The sequence below is a fragment of the Phoenix dactylifera genome, chromosome 4 (genome assembly GCF_051530095.1).
Source record: "Phoenix dactylifera cultivar Ajwa chromosome 4, Ajwa_hap1_PhDact_Kaust_v1.1, whole genome shotgun sequence".
Classification (NCBI taxonomy): domain Eukaryota; kingdom Viridiplantae; phylum Streptophyta; class Magnoliopsida; order Arecales; family Arecaceae; genus Phoenix; species Phoenix dactylifera.
This window is the reverse complement of record NC_143193.1, coordinates 35,230,919-35,250,927: the sequence shown is the minus strand read 5'-3', so window position 1 is coordinate 35,250,927 and position 20,009 is coordinate 35,230,919. Positions and strand designations below refer to the sequence as shown.

Sequence of the window (20,009 nt, the reverse complement as noted above, 5' to 3'; positions counted from 1 at the left end):
TCTCGGGCCGTCGAGGTCTGCTGCTTTGTCATAAAAGGGAGTTTCGAAGGGCATGTCTTGGGTGCGATCATACCAGCACTAATGCACCGGATCCTATCAGAACTCCGCAGTTAAGCGTGCTTGGGCGAGAGTAGTACTAGGATGGGTGACACCCTGGGAAGTCCTCATGTTGCACCCTTTTTATTTTTTGCCCGCTTTTTTATTTTTTGATAATATTTATTTTTAATTTTTTGGCTTTTGGCTTTTCCTCTTCGGATAATTTTTTTCCCCCGACAATAAACTGGGTCCGGAGACTCGCGGTGCCATGCCGCATAGCGGAACAGCGCGTCGAATCCTACGCCAGAACGGCCCCGGCAGCGCGAATGTCTCGGGCCGTCGAGGTCTGCTGCTTTGTCATAAAAGGGAGTTTCGAAGGGCATGTCATGGGTGCGATCATACCAGCACTAATGCTCCGGATCCCATCAGAACTCCGCAGTTAAGCGTGCTTGGGCGAGAGTAGTACTAGGATGGGTGACCCCCTGGGAAGTCCTCGTGTTGCACCCTTTTTATTTTTTTCTCCACTTTTTTATTTTTTGATAATATTTATTTTTAATTTTTCGGCTTTTGGCTTTTCCTCTTCGGATAATTTTTTTCCCCCGAAAATAAACTGAGTCCGGAGACTGGCGGTGCCATGCCGCATAGCGGGAATAGCGCGTTGAATCCTACGCCAGAACGGCCCCGGCGGCGCGAATGTCTCGGGCCGTCGACGTCTGCTGCTTTGTCATAAAAGGGAGTTTCGATGGGCATGTCATGGGTGCGATCATACCAGCACTAATGCACCGGATCCCATCAGAACTCCGCAGTTAAGCGTGCTTGGGCGAGAGTAGTACAACGATGGGTGACCCCCTGGGAAGTCCTCGTGTTGCACCCCTTTTATTTTTTGCCCGCTTTTTTATTTTTTGATAATATTTATTTTTAATTTTTCGGCTTTTGGCTTTTCCTCTTCGGATAATTTTTTTCCCCCGAAAATAAACTGAGTCCGGAGACTCGCGGTGCCATGCCGCATAGCGGAACAGCGCGTTGAATCCTACGCCAGAACGGCCCCGGCAGCGCGAATGTCTCGGGCCGTCGCGGTCTGCTGCTTTGTCATAAAAGGGAGTTTCGAAGGGCATGTCATGGGTGCGATCATACCAGCACTAATGCACCGGATCCCATCATAACTCCGCAGTTAGGCGTGCTTGGGCGAGAGAAGTACTAGGATGGGTGACCCCCTGGGAAGTCCTCGTGTTGCACCCTTTTTATTTTTTGCCCGCTTTTTTATTTTTTGATAATATCTATTTTTAATTTTTTGGCTTTTGGCTTTTCCTCTTCGGATAATTTTTTCCCCCCGAAAATAAACTGAGTCCGGAGACTGGCGGTGCCATGCCGCATAGCGGAACAGCGCGTTGAATCCTACGCCAGAACGGCCCCGGCAGCGCGAATGTCTCGGGCCGTCGAGGTCCGCTGCTTTGTCATAAAAGGGAGTTTCGAAGGGCATGTCATGGGTGCGATCATACCAGCACTAATGCACCGGATCCCATCAGAACTCCGCAGTTAAGCGTGCTTGGGCGAGAGTAGTACTAGGATGGGTGACCCCCTGGGAAGTCCTCGTGTTGCACCCCTTTTATTTTTTGCCCGCTTTTTTATTTTTTGATAACATTTATTTTTTATTTTTCGGCTTTTGGCTTTTCCTCTTCGGATAATTTTTTTCCTCCGAAAATAAACTGAGTCCGGAGACTGGCGGTGCCATGCCGCATAGCGGAACAGCGCGTTGAATCCTACGCCAGAACGGCCCCGGCAGCGCGAATGTCTCGGGCCGTCGAGGTCTGCTGCTTTGTCATAAAAGGGAGTTTCGAAGGGCATGTCATGGGTGCGATCATACCAGCACTAATGCACCGGATCCCATCAGAACTCCGCAGTTAAGCGTGCTTGGGCGAGAGTAGTACTAGGATGGGTGACCCCCTGGGAAGTCCTCGTGTTGCACCCCTTTTATTTTTTGCCCGCTTTTTTATTTTTTGATAACATTTATTTTTTATTTTTCGGCTTTTGGCTTTTCCTCTTCGGATAATTTTTTTCCCCCGAAAATAAACTGAGTCCGGAGACTGGCGGTGCCATGCCGCATAGCGGAACAGCGCGTTGAATCCTACGCCAGAACGGCCCCGGCAGCGCGAATGTCTCGGGCCGTCGAGGTCTGCTGCTTTGTCATAAAAGGGAGTTTCGAAGGGCATGTCTTGGGTGCGATCATACCAGCACTAATGCACCGGATCCTATCAGAACTCCGCAGTTAAGCGTGCTTGGGCGAGAGTAGTACTAGGATGGGTGACCCCCTGGGAAGTCCTCATGTTGCACCCTTTTTATTTTTTGCCCGCTTTTTTATTTTTTGATAATATTTATTTTTAATTTTTTGGCTTTTGGCTTTTCCTCTTCGGATAATTTTTTTCCCCCGACAATAAACTGGGTCCGGAGACTGGCGGTGCCATGCCGCATAGCGGGACCAGCACGTTGAATCCTACGCCAGAACGGCCCCGGCAGCGCGAATGTCTCGGGCCGAAGAGGTCTGCTGCTTTGTCATAAAAGGGAGTTTCGAAGGGCATATCATGGGTGCGATCATACCAGCACTAATGCACCGGATCCCATCAGAACTCCGCAGTTAAGCGTGCTTGGGCGAGAGTAGTACTAGGATGGGTGACCCCCTGGGAAGTCCTCGTGTTGCACCCTTTTTATTTTTTGCCCGCTTTTTTCTTTTTTGATAACATTTATTTTTAATTTTTTGGCTTTTGGCTTTTCCTCTTCGGATAATTTTTTTCCCTCGAAAATAAACTGAGTCCGGAGACTCGCGGTGCCATGCCGCATAGCGGAACAGCGCATTGAATCCTACGCCAGAACGGCCCCGGCAGCGCGAATGTCTCGGGCCGTCGAGGTCTGCTGCTTTGTCATAAAAGGGTGTTTCGATGGGCATGTCATGGGTGCGATCATACCAGCACTAATGCACCGGATCCCATCAGAACTCCGCAGTTAAGCGTGCTTGGGCGAGAGTAGTATTAGGATGGGTGACCCCCTGGGAAGTCCTCGTGTTGCACCCCTTTTATTTTTTGCCCGCTTTTTTATTTTTTGATAATATTTATTTTTAATTTTTCGGCTTTTGGCTTTTCCTCTTCGGATAATTTTTTTCCCCCGAAAATAAACTGAGTCCGGAGACTCGCGGTGCCATGCCGCATAGCGGAACAGCGCGTTGAATCCTACGCCAGAACGGCCCCGGCAGCGCGAATGTCTCGGGCCGTCGAGGTCTGCTGCTTTGTCATAAAAGGGAGTTTCGAAAGGCATGTCATGGGTGCGATCATACCAGCACTAATGCTCCGGATCTCATCAGAACTCCGCAGTTAAGCGTGCTTGGGCGAGAGTAGTACTAGGATGGGTGACCCCCTGGGAAGTCCTCGTGTTGCACCCTTTTTATTTTTTTCTCCACTTTTTTATTTTTTGATAATATTTATTTTTAATTTTTCGGCTTTTGGCTTTTCCTCTTCGGATAATTTTTTTCCCCCGACAATAAACTGGGTCCGGAGACTGGCGGTGCCATGCCGCATAGCGGGACCAGCGCGTTGAATCCTACGCCAGAACGGCCCCGGCAGCGCGAATGTCTCGGGCCGTCGAGGTCTGCTGCTTTGTCATAAAAGGGAGTTTCGAAGGGCATATCATGGGTGCGATCATACCAGCACTAATGCACCGGATCCCATCAGAACTCCGCAGTTAAGCGTGCTTGGGCGAGAGTAGTACTAGGATGGGTGACCCCCTGGGAAGTCCTCGTGTTGCACCCCTTTTTTTTTTTGCCCGCTTTTTTCTTTTTTGATAACATTTATTTTTAATTTTTTGGCTTTTGACTTTTCCTCTTCGGATAATTTTTTTCCCTCGAAAATAAACTGAGTCCGGAGACTCGCGGTGCCATGCCGCATAGCGGAACAGCGCATTGAATCCTACGCCAGAACGGCCTCGGCAGCGCGAATGTCTCGGGCCGTCGAGGTCTGCTGCTTTGTCATAAAAGGGAGTTTCGAAGGGCATGTCATGGGTGCGATCATACCAGCACTAATGCACCGGATCCCATCAGAACTCCGCAGTTAAGCGTGCTTGGGCGAGAGTAGTACTAGGATGGGTGACCCCCTGGGAAGTCCTCGTGTTGCACCCCTTTTATTTTTTGCCCGCTTTTTTATTTTTTGATAACATTTATTTTTTATTTTCGGCTTTTGGCTTTTCCTCTTCGGATAATTTTTTTCCCCCGAAAATAAACTGAGTCCGGAGACTGGCGGTGCCATGCCGCATAGCGGAACAGCGCGTTGAATCCTACGCCAGAACGGCCCCGGCAGCGCGAATGTCTCGGGCCGTCGAGGTCTGCTGCTTTGTCATAAAAGGGAGTTTCGAAGGGCATGTCTTGGGTGCGATCATACCAGCACTAATGCACCGGATCCTATCAGAACTCCGCAGTTAAGCGTGCTTGGGCGAGAGTAGTACTAGGATGGGTGACACCCTGGGAAGTCCTCATGTTGCACCCTTTTTATTTTTTGCCCGCTTTTTTATTTTTTGATAATATTTATTTTTAATTTTTTGGCTTTTGGCTTTTCCTCTTCGGATAATTTTTTTCCCCCGACAATAAACTGGGTCCGGAGACTCGCGGTGCCATGCCGCATAGCGGAACAGCGCGTCGAATCCTACGCCAGAACGGCCCCGGCAGCGCGAATGTCTCGGGCCGTCGAGGTCTGCTGCTTTGTCATAAAAGGGAGTTTCGAAGGGCATGTCATGGGTGCGATCATACCAGCACTAATGCTCCGGATCCCATCAGAACTCCGCAGTTAAGCGTGCTTGGGCGAGAGTAGTACTAGGATGGGTGACCCCCTGGGAAGTCCTCGTGTTGCACCCTTTTTATTTTTTTCTCCACTTTTTTATTTTTTGATAATATTTATTTTTAATTTTTCGGCTTTTGGCTTTTCCTCTTCGGATAATTTTTTTCCCCCGAAAATAAACTGAGTCCGGAGACTGGCGGTGCCATGCCGCATAGCGGGAATAGCGCGTTGAATCCTACGCCAGAACGGCCCCGGCGGCGCGAATGTCTCGGGCCGTCGACGTCTGCTGCTTTGTCATAAAAGGGAGTTTCGATGGGCATGTCATGGGTGCGATCATACCAGCACTAATGCACCGGATCCCATCAGAACTCCGCAGTTAAGCGTGCTTGGGCGAGAGTAGTACAACGATGGGTGACCCCCTGGGAAGTCCTCGTGTTGCACCCCTTTTATTTTTTGCCCGCTTTTTTATTTTTTGATAATATTTATTTTTAATTTTTCGGCTTTTGGCTTTTCCTCTTCGGATAATTTTTTTCCCCCGAAAATAAACTGAGTCCGGAGACTCGCGGTGCCATGCCGCATAGCGGAACAGCGCGTTGAATCCTACGCCAGAACGGCCCCGGCAGCGCGAATGTCTCGGGCCGTCGCGGTCTGCTGCTTTGTCATAAAAGGGAGTTTCGAAGGGCATGTCATGGGTGCGATCATACCAGCACTAATGCACCGGATCCCATCATAACTCCGCAGTTAGGCGTGCTTGGGCGAGAGAAGTACTAGGATGGGTGACCCCCTGGGAAGTCCTCGTGTTGCACCCTTTTTATTTTTTGCCCGCTTTTTTATTTTTTGATAATATCTATTTTTAATTTTTTGGCTTTTGGCTTTTCCTCTTCGGATAATTTTTTCCCCCCGAAAATAAACTGAGTCCGGAGACTGGCGGTGCCATGCCGCATAGCGGAACAGCGCGTTGAATCCTACGCCAGAACGGCCCCGGCAGCGCGAATGTCTCGGGCCGTCGAGGTCCGCTGCTTTGTCATAAAAGGGAGTTTCGAAGGGCATGTCATGGGTGCGATCATACCAGCACTAATGCACCGGATCCCATCAGAACTCCGCAGTTAAGCGTGCTTGGGCGAGAGTAGTACTAGGATGGGTGACCCCCTGGGAAGTCCTCGTGTTGCACCCCTTTTATTTTTTGCCCGCTTTTTTATTTTTTGATAACATTTATTTTTTATTTTTCGGCTTTTGGCTTTTCCTCTTCGGATAATTTTTTTCCTCCGAAAATAAACTGAGTCCGGAGACTGGCGGTGCCATGCCGCATAGCGGAACAGCGCGTTGAATCCTACGCCAGAACGGCCCCGGCAGCGCGAATGTCTCGGGCCGTCGAGGTCTGCTGCTTTGTCATAAAAGGGAGTTTCGAAGGGCATGTCATGGGTGCGATCATACCAGCACTAATGCACCGGATCCCATCAGAACTCCGCAGTTAAGCGTGCTTGGGCGAGAGTAGTACTAGGATGGGTGACCCCCTGGGAAGTCCTCGTGTTGCACCCCTTTTATTTTTTGCCCGCTTTTTTATTTTTTGATAACATTTATTTTTTATTTTTCGGCTTTTGGCTTTTCCTCTTCGGATAATTTTTTTCCCCCGAAAATAAACTGAGTCCGGAGACTGGCGGTGCCATGCCGCATAGCGGAACAGCGTGTTGAATCCTACGCCAGAACGGCCCCGGCAGCGCGAATGTCTCGGGCCGTCGAGGTCTGCTACTTTGTCATATAAGGGAGTTTCGAAGGGCATGTCTTGGGTGCGATCATACCAGCACTAATGCACCGGATCCTATCAGAACTCCGCAGTTAAGCGTGCTTGGGCGAGAGTAGTACTAGGATGGGTGACCCCCTGGGAAGTCCTCATGTTGCACCCTTTTTATTTTTTGCCCGCTTTTTTATTTTTTGATAATATTTATTTTTAATTTTTTGGCTTTTGGCTTTTCCTCTTCGGATAATTTTTTTCCCCCGACAATAAACTGGGTCCGGAGACTGGCGGTGCCATGCCGCATAGCGGGACCAGCGCGTTGAATCCTACGCCAGAACGGCCCCGGCAGCGCGAATGTCTCGGGCCGTCGAGGTCTGCTGCTTTGTCATAAAAGGGAGTTTCGAAGGGCATATCATGGGTGCGATCATACCAGCACTAATGCACCGGATCCCATCAGAACTCCGCAGTTAAGCGTGCTTGGGCGAGAGTAGTACTAGGATGGGTGACCCCCTGGGAAGTCCTCGTGTTGCACCCCTTTTATTTTTTGCCCGCTTTTTTCTTTTTTGATAACATTTATTTTTAATTTTTTGGCTTTTGGCTTTTCCTCTTCGGATAATTTTTTTCCCTCGAAAATAAACTGAGTCCGGAGACTCGCGGTGCCATGCCGCATAGCGGAACAGCGCATTGAATCCTACGCCAGAACGGCCTCGGCAGCGCGAATGTCTCGGGCCGTCGAGGTCTGCTGCTTTGTCATAAAAGGGTGTTTCGATGGGCATGTCATGGGTGCGATCATACCAGCACTAATGCACCGGATCCCATCAGAACTCCGCAGTTAAGCGTGCTTGGGCGAGAGTAGTACTAGGATGGGTGACCCCCTGGGAAGTCCTCGTGTTGCACCCCTTTTATTTTTTGCCCGCTTTTTTATTTTTTGATAATATTTATTTTTAATTTTTCGGCTTTTGGCTTTTTCTCTTCGGATAATTTTTTTCCCCCGAAAATAAACTGAGTCCGGAGACTCGCGGTGCCATGCCGCATAGCGGAACAGCGCGTTGAATCCTACGCCAGAACGGCCCCGGCAGCGCGAATGTCTCGGGCCGTCGAGGTCTGCTGCTTTGTCATAAAAGGGAGTTTCGAAGGGCATGTCATGGGTGCGATCATACCAGCACTAATGCACCGGATCCCATCAGAACTCCGCAGTTAAGCGTGCTTGGGCGAGAGTTGTACTAGGATGGGTGACCCCCTGGGAAGTCCTCGTGTTGCACCCTTTTTATTTTTTTCTCCACTTTTTTATTTTTTGATAATATTTATTTTTAATTTTTTGGCTTTTGGCTTTTCCTCTTCGGATAATTTTTTTCCCCCGAAAATAAACTGAGTCCGGAGACTGGCGGTGCCATGCCGCATAGCGGGAATAGCGCGTTGAATCCTACGCCAGAACGGCCCCGGCGGCGCGAATGTCTCGGGCCGTCGACGTCTGCTGCTTTGTCATAAAAGGGAGTTTCGATGGGCATGTCATGGGTGCGATCATACCAGCACTAATGCACCGGATCCCATCAGAACTCCGCAGTTAAGCGTGCTTGGGCGAGAGTAGTACTACGATGGGTGACCCCCTGGGAAGTCCTCGTGTTGCACCCCTTTTATTTTTTGCCCGCTTTTTTATTTTTTGATAATATTTATTTTTAATTTTTCGGCTTTTGGCTTTTCCTCTTCGGATAATTTTTTTCCCCCGAAAATAAACTGAGTCCGGAGACTCGCGGTGCCATGCCGCATAGCGGAACAGCGCGTTGAATCCTACGCCAGAACGGCCCCGGCAGCGCGAATGTCTCGGGCCGTCGCGGTCTGCTGCTTTGTCATAAAAGGGAGTTTCGAAGGGCATGTCATGGGTGCGATCATACCAGCACTAATGCACCGGATCCCATCATAACTCCGCAGTTAGGCGTGCTTGGGCGAGAGAAGTACTAGGATGGGTGACCCCCTGGGAAGTCCTCGTGTTGCACCCTTTTTATTTTTTGCCCGCTTTTTTATTTTTTGATAATATCTATTTTTAATTTTTTGGCTTTTGGCTTTTCCTCTTCGGATAATTTTTTCCCCCCGAAAATAAACTGAGTCCGGAGACTGGCGGTGCCATGCCGCATAGCGGAACAGCGCGTTGAATCCTACGCCAGAACGGCCCCGGCAGCGCGAATGTCTCGGGCCGTCGAGGTCCGCTGCTTTGTCATAAAAGGGAGTTTCGAAGGGCATGTCATGGGTGCGATCATACCAGCACTAATGCACCGGATCCCATCAGAACTCCGCAGTTAAGCGTGCTTGGGCGAGAGTAGTACTAGGATGGGTGACCCCCTGGGAAGTCCTCGTGTTGCACCCCTTTTATTTTTTGCCCGCTTTTTTATTTTTTGATAACATTTATTTTTTATTTTTCGGCTTTTGGCTTTTCCTCTTCGGATAATTTTTTTCCCCCGAAAATAAACTGAGTCCGGAGACTGGCGGTGCCATGCCGCATAGCGGAACAGCGCGTTGAATCCTACGCCAGAACGGCCCCGGCAGCGCGAATGTCTCGGGCCGTCGAGGTCTGCTGCTTTGTCATAAAAGGGAGTTTCGAAGGGCATGTCATGGGTGCGATCATACCAGCACTAATGCACCGGATCCCATCAGAACTCCGCAGTTAAGCGTGCTTGGGCGAGAGTAGTACTAGGATGGGTGACCCCCTGGGAAGTCCTCGTGTTGCACCCCTTTTATTTTTTGCCCGCTTTTTTATTTTTTGATAACATTTATTTTTTATTTTTCGGCTTTTGGCTTTTCCTCTTCGGATAATTTTTTTCCCCCGAAAATAAACTGAGTCCGGAGACTGGCGGTGCCATGCCGCATAGCGGAACAGCGTGTTGAATCCTACGCCAGAACGGCCCCGGCAGCGCGAATGTCTCGGGCCGTCGAGGTCTGCTACTTTGTCATATAAGGGAGTTTCGAAGGGCATGTCTTGGGTGCGATCATACCAGCACTAATGCACCGGATCCTATCAGAACTCCGCAGTTAAGCGTGCTTGGGCGAGAGTAGTACTAGGATGGGTGACCCCCTGGGAAGTCCTCATGTTGCACCCTTTTTATTTTTTGCCCGCTTTTTTATTTTTTGATAATATTTATTTTTAATTTTTTGGCTTTTGGCTTTTCCTCTTCGGATAATTTTTTTCCCCCGACAATAAACTGGGTCCGGAGACTGGCGGTGCCATGCCGCATAGCGGGACCAGCGCGTTGAATCCTACGCCAGAACGGCCCCGGCAGCGCGAATGTCTCGGGCCGTCGAGGTCTGCTGCTTTGTCATAAAAGGGAGTTTCGAAGGGCATATCATGGGTGCGATCATACCAGCACTAATGCACCGGATCCCATCAGAACTCCGCAGTTAAGCGTGCTTGGGCGAGAGTAGTACTAGGATGGGTGACCCCCTGGGAAGTCCTCGTGTTGCACCCCTTTTATTTTTTGCCCGCTTTTTTCTTTTTTGATAACATTTATTTTTAATTTTTTGGCTTTTGGCTTTTCCTCTTCGGATAATTTTTTTCCCTCGAAAATAAACTGAGTCCGGAGACTCGCGGTGCCATGCCGCATAGCGGAACAGCGCATTGAATCCTACGCCAGAACGGCCTCGGCAGCGCGAATGTCTCGGGCCGTCGAGGTCTGCTGCTTTGTCATAAAAGGGTGTTTCGATGGGCATGTCATGGGTGCGATCATACCAGCACTAATGCACCGGATCCCATCAGAACTCCGCAGTTAAGCGTGCTTGGGCGAGAGTAGTACTAGGATGGGTGACCCCCTGGGAAGTCCTCGTGTTGCACCCCTTTTATTTTTTGCCCGCTTTTTTATTTTTTTATAATATTTATTTTTAATTTTTCGGCTTTTGGCTTTTTCTCTTCGGATAATTTTTTTCCCCCGAAAATAAACTGAGTCCGGAGACTCGCGGTGCCATGCCGCATAGCGGAACAGCGCGTTGAATCCTACGCCAGAACGGCCCCGGCAGCGCGAATGTCTCGGGCCGTCGAGGTCTGCTGCTTTGTCATAAAAGGGAGTTTCGAAGGGCATGTCATGGGTGCGATCATACCAGCACTAATGCACCGGATCCCATCAGAACTCCGCAGTTAAGCGTGCTTGGGCGAGAGTTGTACTAGGATGGGTGACCCCCTGGGAAGTCCTCGTGTTGCACCCTTTTTATTTTTTTCTCCACTTTTTTATTTTTTGATAATATTTATTTTTAATTTTTTGGCTTTTGGCTTTTCCTCTTCGGATAATTTTTTTCCCCCGAAAATAAACTGAGTCCGGAGACTGGCGGTGCCATGCCGCATAGCGGGAATAGCGCGTTGAATCCTACGCCAGAACGGCCCCGGCGGCGCGAATGTCTCGGGCCGTCGACGTCTGCTGCTTTGTCATAAAAGGGAGTTTCGATGGGCATGTCATGGGTGCGATCATACCAGCACTAATGCACCGGATCCCATCAGAACTCCGCAGTTAAGCGTGCTTGGGCGAGAGTAGTACTACGATGGGTGACCCCCTGGGAAGTCCTCGTGTTGCACCCCTTTTATTTTTTGCCCGCTTTTTTATTTTTTGATAATATTTATTTTTAATTTTTCGGCTTTTGGCTTTTCCTCTTCGGATAATTTTTTTCCCCCGAAAATAAACTGAGTCCGGAGACTCGCGGTGCCATGCCGCATAGCGGAACAGCGCGTTGAATCCTACGCCAGAACGGCCCCGGCAGCGCGAATGTCTCGGGCCGTCGCGGTCTGCTGCTTTGTCATAAAAGGGAGTTTCGAAGGGCATGTCATGGGTGCGATCATACCAGCACTAATGCACCGGATCCCATCATAACTCCGCAGTTAGGCGTGCTTGGGCGAGAGAAGTACTAGGATGGGTGACCCCCTGGGAAGTCCTCGTGTTGCACCCTTTTTATTTTTTGCCCGCTTTTTTATTTTTTGATAATATTTATTTTTAATTTTTTGGCTTTTGGCTTTTCCTCTTCGGATAATTTTTTCCCCCCGAAAATAAACTGAGTCTGGAGACTGGCGGTGCCATGCCGCATAGCGGAACAGCGCGTTGAATCCTACGCCAGAACGGCCCCGGCAGCGCGAATGTCTCGGGCCGTCGAGGTCTGCTGCTTTGTCATAAAAGGGAGTTTCGAAGGGCATGTCATGGGTGTGATCATACCAGCACTAATGCACCGGATCCCATCAGAACTCCGCAGTTAAGCGTGCTTGGGCGAGAGTAGTACTAGGATGGGTGACCCCCTGGGAAGTCCTCGTGTTGCACCCCTTTTATTTTTTGCCCGCTTTTTTATTTTTTGATAACATTTATTTTTTATTTTTCGGCTTTTGGCTTTTCCTCTTCGGATAATTTTTTTCCCCCGAAAATAAACTGAGTCCGGAGACTGGCGGTGCCATGCCGCATAGCGGAACAGCGTGTTGAATCCTACGCCAGAACGGCCCCGGCAGCGCGAATGTCTCGGGCCGTCGAGGTCTGCTGCTTTGTTATAAAAGGGAGTTTCGAAGGGCATGTCATGGGTGCGATCATACCAGCACTAATGCACCGGATCCCATCAGAACTCCGCAGTTAAGCGTGCTTGGGCGAGAGTAGTACTAGGATGGGTGACCTCCTGGGAAGTCCTCGTGTTGCACCCCTTTTATTTTTTGCCCGCTTTTTTATTTTTTGATAACATTTATTTTTTATTTTTCGGCTTTTGGCTTTTCCTCTTCGGATAATTTTTTTCCCCCGAAAATAAACTGAGTCCGGAGACTGGCGGTGCCATGCCGCATAGCGGAACAGCGCGTTGAATCCTACGCCAGAACGGCCCCGGCAGCGCGAATGTCTCGGGCCGTCGAGGTCTGCTGCTTTGTCATAAAAGGGAGTTTCGAAGGGCATGTCATGGGTGCGATCATACCAGCACTAATGCACCGGATCCCATCAGAACTCCGCAGTTAAGCGTGCTTGGGCGAGAGTAGTACTAGGATGGGTGACCCCCTGGGAAGTCCTCGTGTTGCACCCCTTTTATTTTTTGCCCGCTTTTTTATTTTTTGATAACATTTATTTTTTATTTTTCGGCTTTTGGCTTTTCCTCTTCGGATAATTTTTTTCCCCCGAAAATAAACTGAGTCCGGAGACTGGCGGTGCCATGCCGCATAGCGGAACAGCGTGTTGAATCCTACGCCAGAACGGCCCCGGCAGCGCGAATGTCTCGGGCCGTCGAGGTCTGCTGCTTTGTTATAAAAGGGAGTTTCGAAGGGCATGTCATGGGTGCGATCATACCAGCACTAATGCACCGGATCCCATCAGAACTCCGCAGTTAAGCGTGCTTGGGCGAGAGTAGTACTAGGATGGGTGACCTCCTGGGAAGTCCTCGTGTTGCACCCCTTTTATTTTTTGCCCGCTTTTTTATTTTTTGATAACATTTATTTTTTATTTTTCGGCTTTTGGCTTTTCCTCTTCGGATAATTTTTTTCCCCCGAAAATAAACTGAGTCCGGAGACTGGCGGTGCCATGCCGCATAGCGGAACAGCGCGTTGAATCCTACGCCAGAACGGCCCCGGCAGCGCGAATGTCTCGGGCCGTCGAGGTCTGCTGCTTTGTCATAAAAGGGAGTTTCGAAGGGCATGTCATGGGTGCGATCATACCAGCACTAATGCACCGGATCCCATCAGAACTCCGCAGTTAAGCGTGCTTGGGCGAGAGTAGTACTAGGATGGGTGACCCCCTGGGAAGTCCTCGTGTTGCACCCCTTTTATTTTTTGCCCGCTTTTTTATTTTTTGATAATATTTATTTTTAATTTTTCGGCTTTTGGCTTTTTCTCTTCGGATAATTTTTTTCCCCCGAAAATAAACTGAGTCCGGAGACTCGCGGTGCCATGCCGCATAGCGGAACAGCGCGTTGAATCCTACGCCAGAACGGCCCCGGCAGCGCGAATGTCTCGGGCCGTCGAGGTCTGCTGCTTTGTCATAAAAGGGAGTTTCGAAGGGCATGTCATGGGTGCGATCATACCAGCACTAATGCACCGGATCCCATCAGAACTCCGCAGTTAAGCGTGCTTGGGCGAGAGTTGTACTAGGATGGGTGACCCCCTGGGAAGTCCTCGTGTTGCACCCTTTTTATTTTTTTCTCCACTTTTTTATTTTTTGATAATATTTATTTTTAATTTTTTGGCTTTTGGCTTTTCCTCTTCGGATAATTTTTTTCCCCCGAAAATAAACTGAGTCCGGAGACTGGCGGTGCCATGCCGCATAGCGGGAATAGCGCGTTGAATCCTACGCCAGAACGGCCCCGGCGGCGCGAATGTCTCGGGCCGTCGACGTCTGCTGCTTTGTCATAAAAGGGAGTTTCGATGGGCATGTCATGGGTGCGATCATACCAGCACTAATGCACCGGATCCCATCAGAACTCCGCAGTTAAGCGTGCTTGGGCGAGAGTAGTACTACGATGGGTGACCCCCTGGGAAGTCCTCGTGTTGCACCCCTTTTATTTTTTGCCCGCTTTTTTATTTTTTGATAATATTTATTTTTAATTTTTCGGCTTTTGGCTTTTCCTCTTCGGATAATTTTTTTCCCCCGAAAATAAACTGAGTCCGGAGACTCGCGGTGCCATGCCGCATAGCGGAACAGCGCGTTGAATCCTACGCCAGAACGGCCCCGGCAGCGCGAATGTCTCGGGCCGTCGCGGTCTGCTGCTTTGTCATAAAAGGGAGTTTCGAAGGGCATGTCATGGGTGCGATCATACCAGCACTAATGCACCGGATCCCATCATAACTCCGCAGTTAGGCGTGCTTGGGCGAGAGAAGTACTAGGATGGGTGACCCCCTGGGAAGTCCTCGTGTTGCACCCTTTTTATTTTTTGCCCGCTTTTTTATTTTTTGATAATATCTATTTTTAATTTTTTGGCTTTTGGCTTTTCCTCTTCGGATAATTTTTTCCCCCCGAAAATAAACTGAGTCCGGAGACTGGCGGTGCCATGCCGCATAGCGGAACAGCGCGTTGAATCCTACGCCAGAACGGCCCCGGCAGCGCGAATGTCTCGGGCCGTCGAGGTCCGCTGCTTTGTCATAAAAGGGAGTTTCGAAGGGCATGTCATGGGTGCGATCATACCAGCACTAATGCACCGGATCCCATCAGAACTCCGCAGTTAAGCGTGCTTGGGCGAGAGTAGTACTAGGATGGGTGACCCCCTGGGAAGTCCTCGTGTTGCACCCCTTTTATTTTTTGCCCGCTTTTTTATTTTTTGATAACATTTATTTTTTATTTTTCGGCTTTTGGCTTTTCCTCTTCGGATAATTTTTTTCCCCCGAAAATAAACTGAGTCCGGAGACTGGCGGTGCCATGCCGCATAGCGGAACAGCGCGTTGAATCCTACGCCAGAACGGCCCCGGCAGCGCGAATGTCTCGGGCCGTCGAGGTCTGCTGCTTTGTCATAAAAGGGAGTTTCGAAGGGCATGTCATGGGTGCGATCATACCAGCACTAATGCACCGGATCCCATCAGAACTCCGCAGTTAAGCGTGCTTGGGCGAGAGTAGTACTAGGATGGGTGACCCCCTGGGAAGTCCTCGTGTTGCACCCCTTTTATTTTTTGCCCGCTTTTTTATTTTTTGATAACATTTATTTTTTATTTTTCGGCTTTTGGCTTTTCCTCTTCGGATAATTTTTTTCCCCCGAAAATAAACTGAGTCCGGAGACTGGCGGTGCCATGCCGCATAGCGGAACAGCGTGTTGAATCCTACGCCAGAACGGCCCCGGCAGCGCGAATGTCTCGGGCCGTCGAGGTCTGCTACTTTGTCATATAAGGGAGTTTCGAAGGGCATGTCTTGGGTGCGATCATACCAGCACTAATGCACCGGATCCTATCAGAACTCCGCAGTTAAGCGTGCTTGGGCGAGAGTAGTACTAGGATGGGTGACCCCCTGGGAAGTCCTCATGTTGCACCCTTTTTATTTTTTGCCCGCTTTTTTATTTTTTGATAATATTTATTTTTAATTTTTTGGCTTTTGGCTTTTCCTCTTCGGATAATTTTTTTCCCCCGACAATAAACTGGGTCCGGAGACTGGCGGTGCCATGCCGCATAGCGGGACCAGCGCGTTGAATCCTACGCCAGAACGGCCCCGGCAGCGCGAATGTCTCGGGCCGTCGAGGTCTGCTGCTTTGTCATAAAAGGGAGTTTCGAAGGGCATATCATGGGTGCGATCATACCAGCACTAATGCACCGGATCCCATCAGAACTCCGCAGTTAAGCGTGCTTGGGCGAGAGTAGTACTAGGATGGGTGACCCCCTGGGAAGTCCTCGTGTTGCACCCCTTTTATTTTTTGCCCGCTTTTTTCTTTTTTGATAACATTTATTTTTAATTTTTTGGCTTTTGGCTTTTCCTCTTCGGATAATTTTTTTCCCTCGAAAATAAACTGAGTCCGGAGACTCGCGGTGCCATGCCGCATAGCGGAACAGCGCATTGAATCCTACGCCAGAACGGCCTCGGCAGCGCGAATGTCTCGGGCCGTCGAGGTCTGCTGCTTTGTCATAAAAGGGTGTTTCGATGGGCATGTCATGGGTGCGATCATACCAGCACTAATGCACCGGATCCCATCAGAACTCCGCAGTTAAGCGTGCTTGGGCGAGAGTAGTACTAGGATGGGTGACCCCCTGGGAAGTCCTCGTGTTGCACCCCTTTTATTTTTTGCCCGCTTTTTTATTTTTTTATAATATTTATTTTTAATTTTTCGGCTTTTGGCTTTTTCTCTTCGGATAATTTTTTTCCCCCGAAAATAAACTGAGTCCGGAGACTCGCGGTGCCATGCCGCATAGCGGAACAGCGCGTTGAATCCTACGCCAGAACGGCCCCGGCAGCGCGAATGTCTCGGGCCGTCGAGGTCTGCTGCTTTGTCATAAAAGGGAGTTTCGAAGGGCATGTCATGGGTGCGATCATACCAGCACTAATGCACCGGATCCCATCAGAACTCCGCAGTTAAGCGTGCTTGGGCGAGAGTTGTACTAGGATGGGTGACCCCCTGGGAAGTCCTCGTGTTGCACCCTTTTTATTTTTTTCTCCACTTTTTTATTTTTTGATAATATTTATTTTTAATTTTTTGGCTTTTGGCTTTTCCTCTTCGGATAATTTTTTTCCCCCGAAAATAAACTGAGTCCGGAGACTGGCGGTGCCATGCCGCATAGCGGGAATAGCGCGTTGAATCCTACGCCAGAACGGCCCCGGCGGCGCGAATGTCTCGGGCCGTCGACGTCTGCTGCTTTGTCATAAAAGGGAGTTTCGATGGGCATGTCATGGGTGCGATCATACCAGCACTAATGCACCGGATCCCATCAGAACTCCGCAGTTAAGCGTGCTTGGGCGAGAGTAGTACTACGATGGGTGACCCCCTGGGAAGTCCTCGTGTTGCACCCCTTTTATTTTTTGCCCGCTTTTTTATTTTTTGATAATATTTATTTTTAATTTTTCGGCTTTTGGCTTTTCCTCTTCGGATAATTTTTTTCCCCCGAAAATAAACTGAGTCCGGAGACTCGCGGTGCCATGCCGCATAGCGGAACAGCGCGTTGAATCCTACGCCAGAACGGCCCCGGCAGCGCGAATGTCTCGGGCCGTCGCGGTCTGCTGCTTTGTCATAAAAGGGAGTTTCGAAGGGCATGTCATGGGTGCGATCATACCAGCACTAATGCACCGGATCCCATCATAACTCCGCAGTTAGGCGTGCTTGGGCGAGAGAAGTACTAGGATGGGTGACCCCCTGGGAAGTCCTCGTGTTGCACCCTTTTTATTTTTTGCCCGCTTTTTTATTTTTTGATAATATTTATTTTTAATTTTTTGGCTTTTGGCTTTTCCTCTTCGGATAATTTTTTCCCCCCGAAAATAAACTGAGTCTGGAGACTGGCGGTGCCATGCCGCATAGCGGAACAGCGCGTTGAATCCTACGCCAGAACGGCCCCGGCAGCGCGAATGTCTCGGGCCGTCGAGGTCTGCTGCTTTGTCATAAAAGGGAGTTTCGAAGGGCATGTCATGGGTGCGATCATACCAGCACTAATGCACCGGATCCCATCAGAACTCCGCAGTTAAGCGTGCTTGGGCGAGAGTAGTACTAGGATGGGTGACCCCCTGGGAAGTCCTCGTGTTGCACCCCTTTTATTTTTTGCCCGCTTTTTTATTTTTTGATAACATTTATTTTTTATTTTTCGGCTTTTGGCTTTTCCTCTTCGGATAATTTTTTTCCCCCGAAAATAAACTGAGTCCGGAGACTGGCGGTGCCATGCCGCATAGCGGAACAGCGTGTTGAATCCTACGCCAGAACGGCCCCGGCAGCGCGAATGTCTCGGGCCGTCGAGGTCTGCTGCTTTGTTATAAAAGGGAGTTTCGAAGGGCATGTCATGGGTGCGATCATACCAGCACTAATGCACCGGATCCCATCAGAACTCCGCAGTTAAGCGTGCTTGGGCGAGAGTAGTACTAGGATGGGTGACCTCCTGGGAAGTCCTCGTGTTGCACCCCTTTTATTTTTTGCCCGCTTTTTTATTTTTTGATAACATTTATTTTTTATTTTTCGGCTTTTGGCTTTTCCTCTTCGGATAATTTTTTTCCCCCGAAAATAAACTGAGTCCGGAGACTGGCGGTGCCATGCCGCATAGCGGAACAGCGCGTTGAATCCTACGCCAGAACGGCCCCGGCAGCGCGAATGTCTCGGGCCGTCGAGGTCTGCTGCTTTGTCATAAAAGGGAGTTTCGAAGGGCATGTCATGGGTGCGATCATACCAGCACTAATGCACCGGATCCCATCAGAACTCCGCAGTTAAGCGTGCTTGGGCGAGAGTAGTACTAGGATGGGTGACCCCCTGGGAAGTCCTCGTGTTGCACCCCTTTTATTTTTTGCCCGCTTTTTTATTTTTTGATAACATTTATTTTTTATTTTTCGGCTTTTGGCTTTTCCTCTTCGGATAATTTTTTTCCCCCGAAAATAAACTGAGTCCGGAGACTGGCGGTGCCATGCCGCATAGCGGAACAGCGTGTTGAATCCTACGCCAGAACGGCCCCGGCAGCGCGAATGTCTCGGGCCGTCGAGGTCTGCTGCTTTGTTATAAAAGGGAGTTTCGAAGGGCATGTCATGGGTGCGATCATACCAGCACTAATGCACCGGATCCCATCAGAACTCCGCAGTTAAGCGTGCTTGGGCGAGAGTAGTACTAGGATGGGTGACCTCCTGGGAAGTCCTCGTGTTGCACCCCTTTTATTTTTTGCCCGCTTTTTTATTTTTTGATAACATTTATTTTTTATTTTTCGGCTTTTGGCTTTTCCTCTTCGGATAATTTTTTTCCCCCGAAAATAAACTGAGTCCGGAGACTGGCGGTGCCATGCCGCATAGCGGAACAGCGCGTTGAATCCTACGCCAGAACGGCCCCGGCAGCGCGAATGTCTCGGGCCGTCGAGGTCTGCTGCTTTGTCATAAAAGGGAGTTTCGAAGGGCATGTCATGGGTGCGATCATACCAGCACTAATGCACCGGATCCCATCAGAACTCCGCAGTTAAGCGTGCTTGGGCGAGAGTAGTACTAGGATGGGTGACCCCCTGGGAAGTCCTCGTGTTGCACCCCTTTTATTTTTTGCCCGCTTTTTTATTTTTTGATAACATTTATTTTTTATTTTTCGGCTTTTGGCTTTTCCTCTTCGGATAATTTTTTTCCCCCGAAAATAAACTGAGTCCGGAGACTGGCGGTGCCATGCCGCATAGCGGAACAGCGTGTTGAATCCTACGCCAGAACGGCCCCGGCAGCGCGAATGTCTCGGGCCGTCGAGGTCTGCTACTTTGTCATAAAAGGGAGTTTCGAAGGGCATGTCTTGAGTGCGATCATACCAGCACTAATGCACCGGATCCTATCAGAACTCCGCAGTTAAGCGTGCTTGGGCGAGAGTAGTACTAGGATGGGTGACCCCCTGGGAAGTCCTCATGTTGCACCCTTTTTATTTTTTGCCCGCTTTTTTATTTTTTGATAATATTTATTTTTAATTTTTTGGCTTTTGGCTTTTCCTCTTCGGATAATTTTTTTCCCCCGACAATAAACTGGGTCCGGAGACTGGCGGTGCCATGCCGCATAGCGGGACCAGCGCGTTGAATCCTACGCCAGAACGGCCCCGGCAGCGCGAATGTCTCGGGCCGTCGAGGTCTGCTGCTTTGTCATAAAAGGAAGTTTCGAAGGGCATATCATTGGTGCGATCATACCAGCACTAATGCACCGGATCCCATCAGAACTCCGCAGTTAAGCGTGCTTGGGCGAGAGTAGTACTAGGATGGGTGACCCCCTGGGAAGTCCTCGTGTTGCACCCCTTTTATTTTTTGCCCGCTTTTTTCTTTTTTGATAACATTTATTTTTAATTTTTTGGCTTTTGGCTTTTCCTCTTCGGATAATTTTTTTCCCTCGAAAATAAAC

General features: G+C 49.5%; 47 non-coding genes and 8 pseudogenes across 47 annotated transcripts; all 55 read left to right on the top strand.

Moving 5' to 3' along the window:
* The first annotated feature begins 59 nt into the window (after positions 1-59).
* LOC149757350 (5S ribosomal RNA) lies at positions 60-178 on the top strand (annotated as a pseudogene).
* Positions 179-424: 246 nt separating this feature from the next.
* Positions 425-543, top strand: LOC149757349 (5S ribosomal RNA). Its single transcript, XR_016401329.1, has one exon. It is a non-coding gene; the product is annotated as a 5S ribosomal RNA (ribosomal RNA).
* A 248-nt stretch (positions 544-791) lies between these two features.
* On the top strand, positions 792-910 carry LOC149757348 (5S ribosomal RNA). Its single transcript, XR_016403289.1, has one exon. It is a non-coding gene; the product is annotated as a 5S ribosomal RNA (ribosomal RNA).
* Positions 911-1,156: 246 nt separating this feature from the next.
* Positions 1,157-1,275, top strand: LOC149757347 (5S ribosomal RNA; annotated as a pseudogene).
* A 246-nt stretch (positions 1,276-1,521) lies between these two features.
* On the top strand, positions 1,522-1,640 carry LOC149757346 (5S ribosomal RNA). The gene has a single exon (XR_016403237.1). It is a non-coding gene; the product is annotated as a 5S ribosomal RNA (ribosomal RNA).
* A 246-nt stretch (positions 1,641-1,886) lies between these two features.
* Positions 1,887-2,005, top strand: LOC149757345 (5S ribosomal RNA). Its single transcript, XR_016403226.1, has one exon. It is a non-coding gene; the product is annotated as a 5S ribosomal RNA (ribosomal RNA).
* A 246-nt stretch (positions 2,006-2,251) lies between these two features.
* On the top strand, positions 2,252-2,370 carry LOC149757344 (5S ribosomal RNA). Its single transcript, XR_016407226.1, has one exon. It is a non-coding gene; the product is annotated as a 5S ribosomal RNA (ribosomal RNA).
* Positions 2,371-2,617: 247 nt separating this feature from the next.
* Positions 2,618-2,736, top strand: LOC149757343 (5S ribosomal RNA). The gene has a single exon (XR_016411848.1). It is a non-coding gene; the product is annotated as a 5S ribosomal RNA (ribosomal RNA).
* Positions 2,737-2,982: 246 nt separating this feature from the next.
* On the top strand, positions 2,983-3,101 carry LOC149757342 (5S ribosomal RNA). Its single transcript, XR_016401522.1, has one exon. It is a non-coding gene; the product is annotated as a 5S ribosomal RNA (ribosomal RNA).
* Positions 3,102-3,347: 246 nt separating this feature from the next.
* LOC149757341 (5S ribosomal RNA) lies at positions 3,348-3,466 on the top strand. Its single transcript, XR_016403341.1, has one exon. It is a non-coding gene; the product is annotated as a 5S ribosomal RNA (ribosomal RNA).
* Positions 3,467-3,714: 248 nt separating this feature from the next.
* LOC149757340 (5S ribosomal RNA) lies at positions 3,715-3,833 on the top strand. Its single transcript, XR_016403215.1, has one exon. It is a non-coding gene; the product is annotated as a 5S ribosomal RNA (ribosomal RNA).
* A 246-nt stretch (positions 3,834-4,079) lies between these two features.
* LOC149757339 (5S ribosomal RNA) lies at positions 4,080-4,198 on the top strand. The gene has a single exon (XR_016403204.1). It is a non-coding gene; the product is annotated as a 5S ribosomal RNA (ribosomal RNA).
* A 245-nt stretch (positions 4,199-4,443) lies between these two features.
* Positions 4,444-4,562, top strand: LOC149757338 (5S ribosomal RNA; annotated as a pseudogene).
* A 246-nt stretch (positions 4,563-4,808) lies between these two features.
* Positions 4,809-4,927, top strand: LOC149757337 (5S ribosomal RNA). The gene has a single exon (XR_016401327.1). It is a non-coding gene; the product is annotated as a 5S ribosomal RNA (ribosomal RNA).
* A 248-nt stretch (positions 4,928-5,175) lies between these two features.
* LOC149757336 (5S ribosomal RNA) lies at positions 5,176-5,294 on the top strand. Its single transcript, XR_016403288.1, has one exon. It is a non-coding gene; the product is annotated as a 5S ribosomal RNA (ribosomal RNA).
* A 246-nt stretch (positions 5,295-5,540) lies between these two features.
* Positions 5,541-5,659, top strand: LOC149757335 (5S ribosomal RNA; annotated as a pseudogene).
* Positions 5,660-5,905: 246 nt separating this feature from the next.
* Positions 5,906-6,024, top strand: LOC149757334 (5S ribosomal RNA). The gene has a single exon (XR_016403194.1). It is a non-coding gene; the product is annotated as a 5S ribosomal RNA (ribosomal RNA).
* A 246-nt stretch (positions 6,025-6,270) lies between these two features.
* Positions 6,271-6,389, top strand: LOC149757333 (5S ribosomal RNA). Its single transcript, XR_016403183.1, has one exon. It is a non-coding gene; the product is annotated as a 5S ribosomal RNA (ribosomal RNA).
* Positions 6,390-6,635: 246 nt separating this feature from the next.
* LOC149757332 (5S ribosomal RNA) lies at positions 6,636-6,754 on the top strand. The gene has a single exon (XR_016407225.1). It is a non-coding gene; the product is annotated as a 5S ribosomal RNA (ribosomal RNA).
* Positions 6,755-7,001: 247 nt separating this feature from the next.
* Positions 7,002-7,120, top strand: LOC149757331 (5S ribosomal RNA). The gene has a single exon (XR_016403174.1). It is a non-coding gene; the product is annotated as a 5S ribosomal RNA (ribosomal RNA).
* Positions 7,121-7,366: 246 nt separating this feature from the next.
* On the top strand, positions 7,367-7,485 carry LOC149757330 (5S ribosomal RNA). Its single transcript, XR_016403162.1, has one exon. It is a non-coding gene; the product is annotated as a 5S ribosomal RNA (ribosomal RNA).
* Positions 7,486-7,731: 246 nt separating this feature from the next.
* On the top strand, positions 7,732-7,850 carry LOC149757329 (5S ribosomal RNA). Its single transcript, XR_016401621.1, has one exon. It is a non-coding gene; the product is annotated as a 5S ribosomal RNA (ribosomal RNA).
* Positions 7,851-8,098: 248 nt separating this feature from the next.
* On the top strand, positions 8,099-8,217 carry LOC149757328 (5S ribosomal RNA). Its single transcript, XR_016412744.1, has one exon. It is a non-coding gene; the product is annotated as a 5S ribosomal RNA (ribosomal RNA).
* Positions 8,218-8,463: 246 nt separating this feature from the next.
* Positions 8,464-8,582, top strand: LOC149757327 (5S ribosomal RNA; annotated as a pseudogene).
* Positions 8,583-8,828: 246 nt separating this feature from the next.
* LOC149757326 (5S ribosomal RNA) lies at positions 8,829-8,947 on the top strand. The gene has a single exon (XR_016403151.1). It is a non-coding gene; the product is annotated as a 5S ribosomal RNA (ribosomal RNA).
* Positions 8,948-9,193: 246 nt separating this feature from the next.
* Positions 9,194-9,312, top strand: LOC149757325 (5S ribosomal RNA). Its single transcript, XR_016403140.1, has one exon. It is a non-coding gene; the product is annotated as a 5S ribosomal RNA (ribosomal RNA).
* Positions 9,313-9,558: 246 nt separating this feature from the next.
* On the top strand, positions 9,559-9,677 carry LOC149757324 (5S ribosomal RNA). Its single transcript, XR_016407223.1, has one exon. It is a non-coding gene; the product is annotated as a 5S ribosomal RNA (ribosomal RNA).
* A 247-nt stretch (positions 9,678-9,924) lies between these two features.
* LOC149757323 (5S ribosomal RNA) lies at positions 9,925-10,043 on the top strand. Its single transcript, XR_016403129.1, has one exon. It is a non-coding gene; the product is annotated as a 5S ribosomal RNA (ribosomal RNA).
* A 246-nt stretch (positions 10,044-10,289) lies between these two features.
* Positions 10,290-10,408, top strand: LOC149757322 (5S ribosomal RNA). Its single transcript, XR_016403118.1, has one exon. It is a non-coding gene; the product is annotated as a 5S ribosomal RNA (ribosomal RNA).
* A 246-nt stretch (positions 10,409-10,654) lies between these two features.
* On the top strand, positions 10,655-10,773 carry LOC149757321 (5S ribosomal RNA). Its single transcript, XR_016401620.1, has one exon. It is a non-coding gene; the product is annotated as a 5S ribosomal RNA (ribosomal RNA).
* A 248-nt stretch (positions 10,774-11,021) lies between these two features.
* Positions 11,022-11,140, top strand: LOC149757320 (5S ribosomal RNA). Its single transcript, XR_016412743.1, has one exon. It is a non-coding gene; the product is annotated as a 5S ribosomal RNA (ribosomal RNA).
* A 246-nt stretch (positions 11,141-11,386) lies between these two features.
* Positions 11,387-11,505, top strand: LOC149757319 (5S ribosomal RNA; annotated as a pseudogene).
* A 246-nt stretch (positions 11,506-11,751) lies between these two features.
* Positions 11,752-11,870, top strand: LOC149757318 (5S ribosomal RNA). Its single transcript, XR_016400435.1, has one exon. It is a non-coding gene; the product is annotated as a 5S ribosomal RNA (ribosomal RNA).
* A 246-nt stretch (positions 11,871-12,116) lies between these two features.
* On the top strand, positions 12,117-12,235 carry LOC149757317 (5S ribosomal RNA). Its single transcript, XR_016410278.1, has one exon. It is a non-coding gene; the product is annotated as a 5S ribosomal RNA (ribosomal RNA).
* A 246-nt stretch (positions 12,236-12,481) lies between these two features.
* LOC149757316 (5S ribosomal RNA) lies at positions 12,482-12,600 on the top strand. The gene has a single exon (XR_016403107.1). It is a non-coding gene; the product is annotated as a 5S ribosomal RNA (ribosomal RNA).
* A 246-nt stretch (positions 12,601-12,846) lies between these two features.
* Positions 12,847-12,965, top strand: LOC149757315 (5S ribosomal RNA). The gene has a single exon (XR_016410267.1). It is a non-coding gene; the product is annotated as a 5S ribosomal RNA (ribosomal RNA).
* Positions 12,966-13,211: 246 nt separating this feature from the next.
* Positions 13,212-13,330, top strand: LOC149757314 (5S ribosomal RNA). The gene has a single exon (XR_016403096.1). It is a non-coding gene; the product is annotated as a 5S ribosomal RNA (ribosomal RNA).
* Positions 13,331-13,576: 246 nt separating this feature from the next.
* On the top strand, positions 13,577-13,695 carry LOC149757313 (5S ribosomal RNA). The gene has a single exon (XR_016401619.1). It is a non-coding gene; the product is annotated as a 5S ribosomal RNA (ribosomal RNA).
* A 248-nt stretch (positions 13,696-13,943) lies between these two features.
* On the top strand, positions 13,944-14,062 carry LOC149757312 (5S ribosomal RNA). Its single transcript, XR_016412742.1, has one exon. It is a non-coding gene; the product is annotated as a 5S ribosomal RNA (ribosomal RNA).
* A 246-nt stretch (positions 14,063-14,308) lies between these two features.
* On the top strand, positions 14,309-14,427 carry LOC149757311 (5S ribosomal RNA; annotated as a pseudogene).
* A 246-nt stretch (positions 14,428-14,673) lies between these two features.
* LOC149757310 (5S ribosomal RNA) lies at positions 14,674-14,792 on the top strand. The gene has a single exon (XR_016403086.1). It is a non-coding gene; the product is annotated as a 5S ribosomal RNA (ribosomal RNA).
* A 246-nt stretch (positions 14,793-15,038) lies between these two features.
* Positions 15,039-15,157, top strand: LOC149757309 (5S ribosomal RNA). Its single transcript, XR_016403075.1, has one exon. It is a non-coding gene; the product is annotated as a 5S ribosomal RNA (ribosomal RNA).
* Positions 15,158-15,403: 246 nt separating this feature from the next.
* On the top strand, positions 15,404-15,522 carry LOC149757308 (5S ribosomal RNA). Its single transcript, XR_016407222.1, has one exon. It is a non-coding gene; the product is annotated as a 5S ribosomal RNA (ribosomal RNA).
* A 247-nt stretch (positions 15,523-15,769) lies between these two features.
* LOC149757307 (5S ribosomal RNA) lies at positions 15,770-15,888 on the top strand. Its single transcript, XR_016403064.1, has one exon. It is a non-coding gene; the product is annotated as a 5S ribosomal RNA (ribosomal RNA).
* A 246-nt stretch (positions 15,889-16,134) lies between these two features.
* Positions 16,135-16,253, top strand: LOC149757306 (5S ribosomal RNA). Its single transcript, XR_016403052.1, has one exon. It is a non-coding gene; the product is annotated as a 5S ribosomal RNA (ribosomal RNA).
* A 246-nt stretch (positions 16,254-16,499) lies between these two features.
* On the top strand, positions 16,500-16,618 carry LOC149757305 (5S ribosomal RNA). The gene has a single exon (XR_016401618.1). It is a non-coding gene; the product is annotated as a 5S ribosomal RNA (ribosomal RNA).
* A 248-nt stretch (positions 16,619-16,866) lies between these two features.
* On the top strand, positions 16,867-16,985 carry LOC149757304 (5S ribosomal RNA). The gene has a single exon (XR_016412741.1). It is a non-coding gene; the product is annotated as a 5S ribosomal RNA (ribosomal RNA).
* A 246-nt stretch (positions 16,986-17,231) lies between these two features.
* LOC149757303 (5S ribosomal RNA) lies at positions 17,232-17,350 on the top strand (annotated as a pseudogene).
* A 246-nt stretch (positions 17,351-17,596) lies between these two features.
* On the top strand, positions 17,597-17,715 carry LOC149757302 (5S ribosomal RNA). Its single transcript, XR_016403043.1, has one exon. It is a non-coding gene; the product is annotated as a 5S ribosomal RNA (ribosomal RNA).
* Positions 17,716-17,961: 246 nt separating this feature from the next.
* LOC149757301 (5S ribosomal RNA) lies at positions 17,962-18,080 on the top strand. Its single transcript, XR_016410256.1, has one exon. It is a non-coding gene; the product is annotated as a 5S ribosomal RNA (ribosomal RNA).
* Positions 18,081-18,326: 246 nt separating this feature from the next.
* LOC149757300 (5S ribosomal RNA) lies at positions 18,327-18,445 on the top strand. The gene has a single exon (XR_016403033.1). It is a non-coding gene; the product is annotated as a 5S ribosomal RNA (ribosomal RNA).
* A 246-nt stretch (positions 18,446-18,691) lies between these two features.
* Positions 18,692-18,810, top strand: LOC149757299 (5S ribosomal RNA). Its single transcript, XR_016410244.1, has one exon. It is a non-coding gene; the product is annotated as a 5S ribosomal RNA (ribosomal RNA).
* A 246-nt stretch (positions 18,811-19,056) lies between these two features.
* Positions 19,057-19,175, top strand: LOC149757298 (5S ribosomal RNA). Its single transcript, XR_016403024.1, has one exon. It is a non-coding gene; the product is annotated as a 5S ribosomal RNA (ribosomal RNA).
* A 246-nt stretch (positions 19,176-19,421) lies between these two features.
* Positions 19,422-19,540, top strand: LOC149757297 (5S ribosomal RNA). Its single transcript, XR_016408670.1, has one exon. It is a non-coding gene; the product is annotated as a 5S ribosomal RNA (ribosomal RNA).
* A 247-nt stretch (positions 19,541-19,787) lies between these two features.
* Positions 19,788-19,906, top strand: LOC149757296 (5S ribosomal RNA). The gene has a single exon (XR_016401815.1). It is a non-coding gene; the product is annotated as a 5S ribosomal RNA (ribosomal RNA).
* Positions 19,907-20,009: the final 103 nt, after the last annotated feature.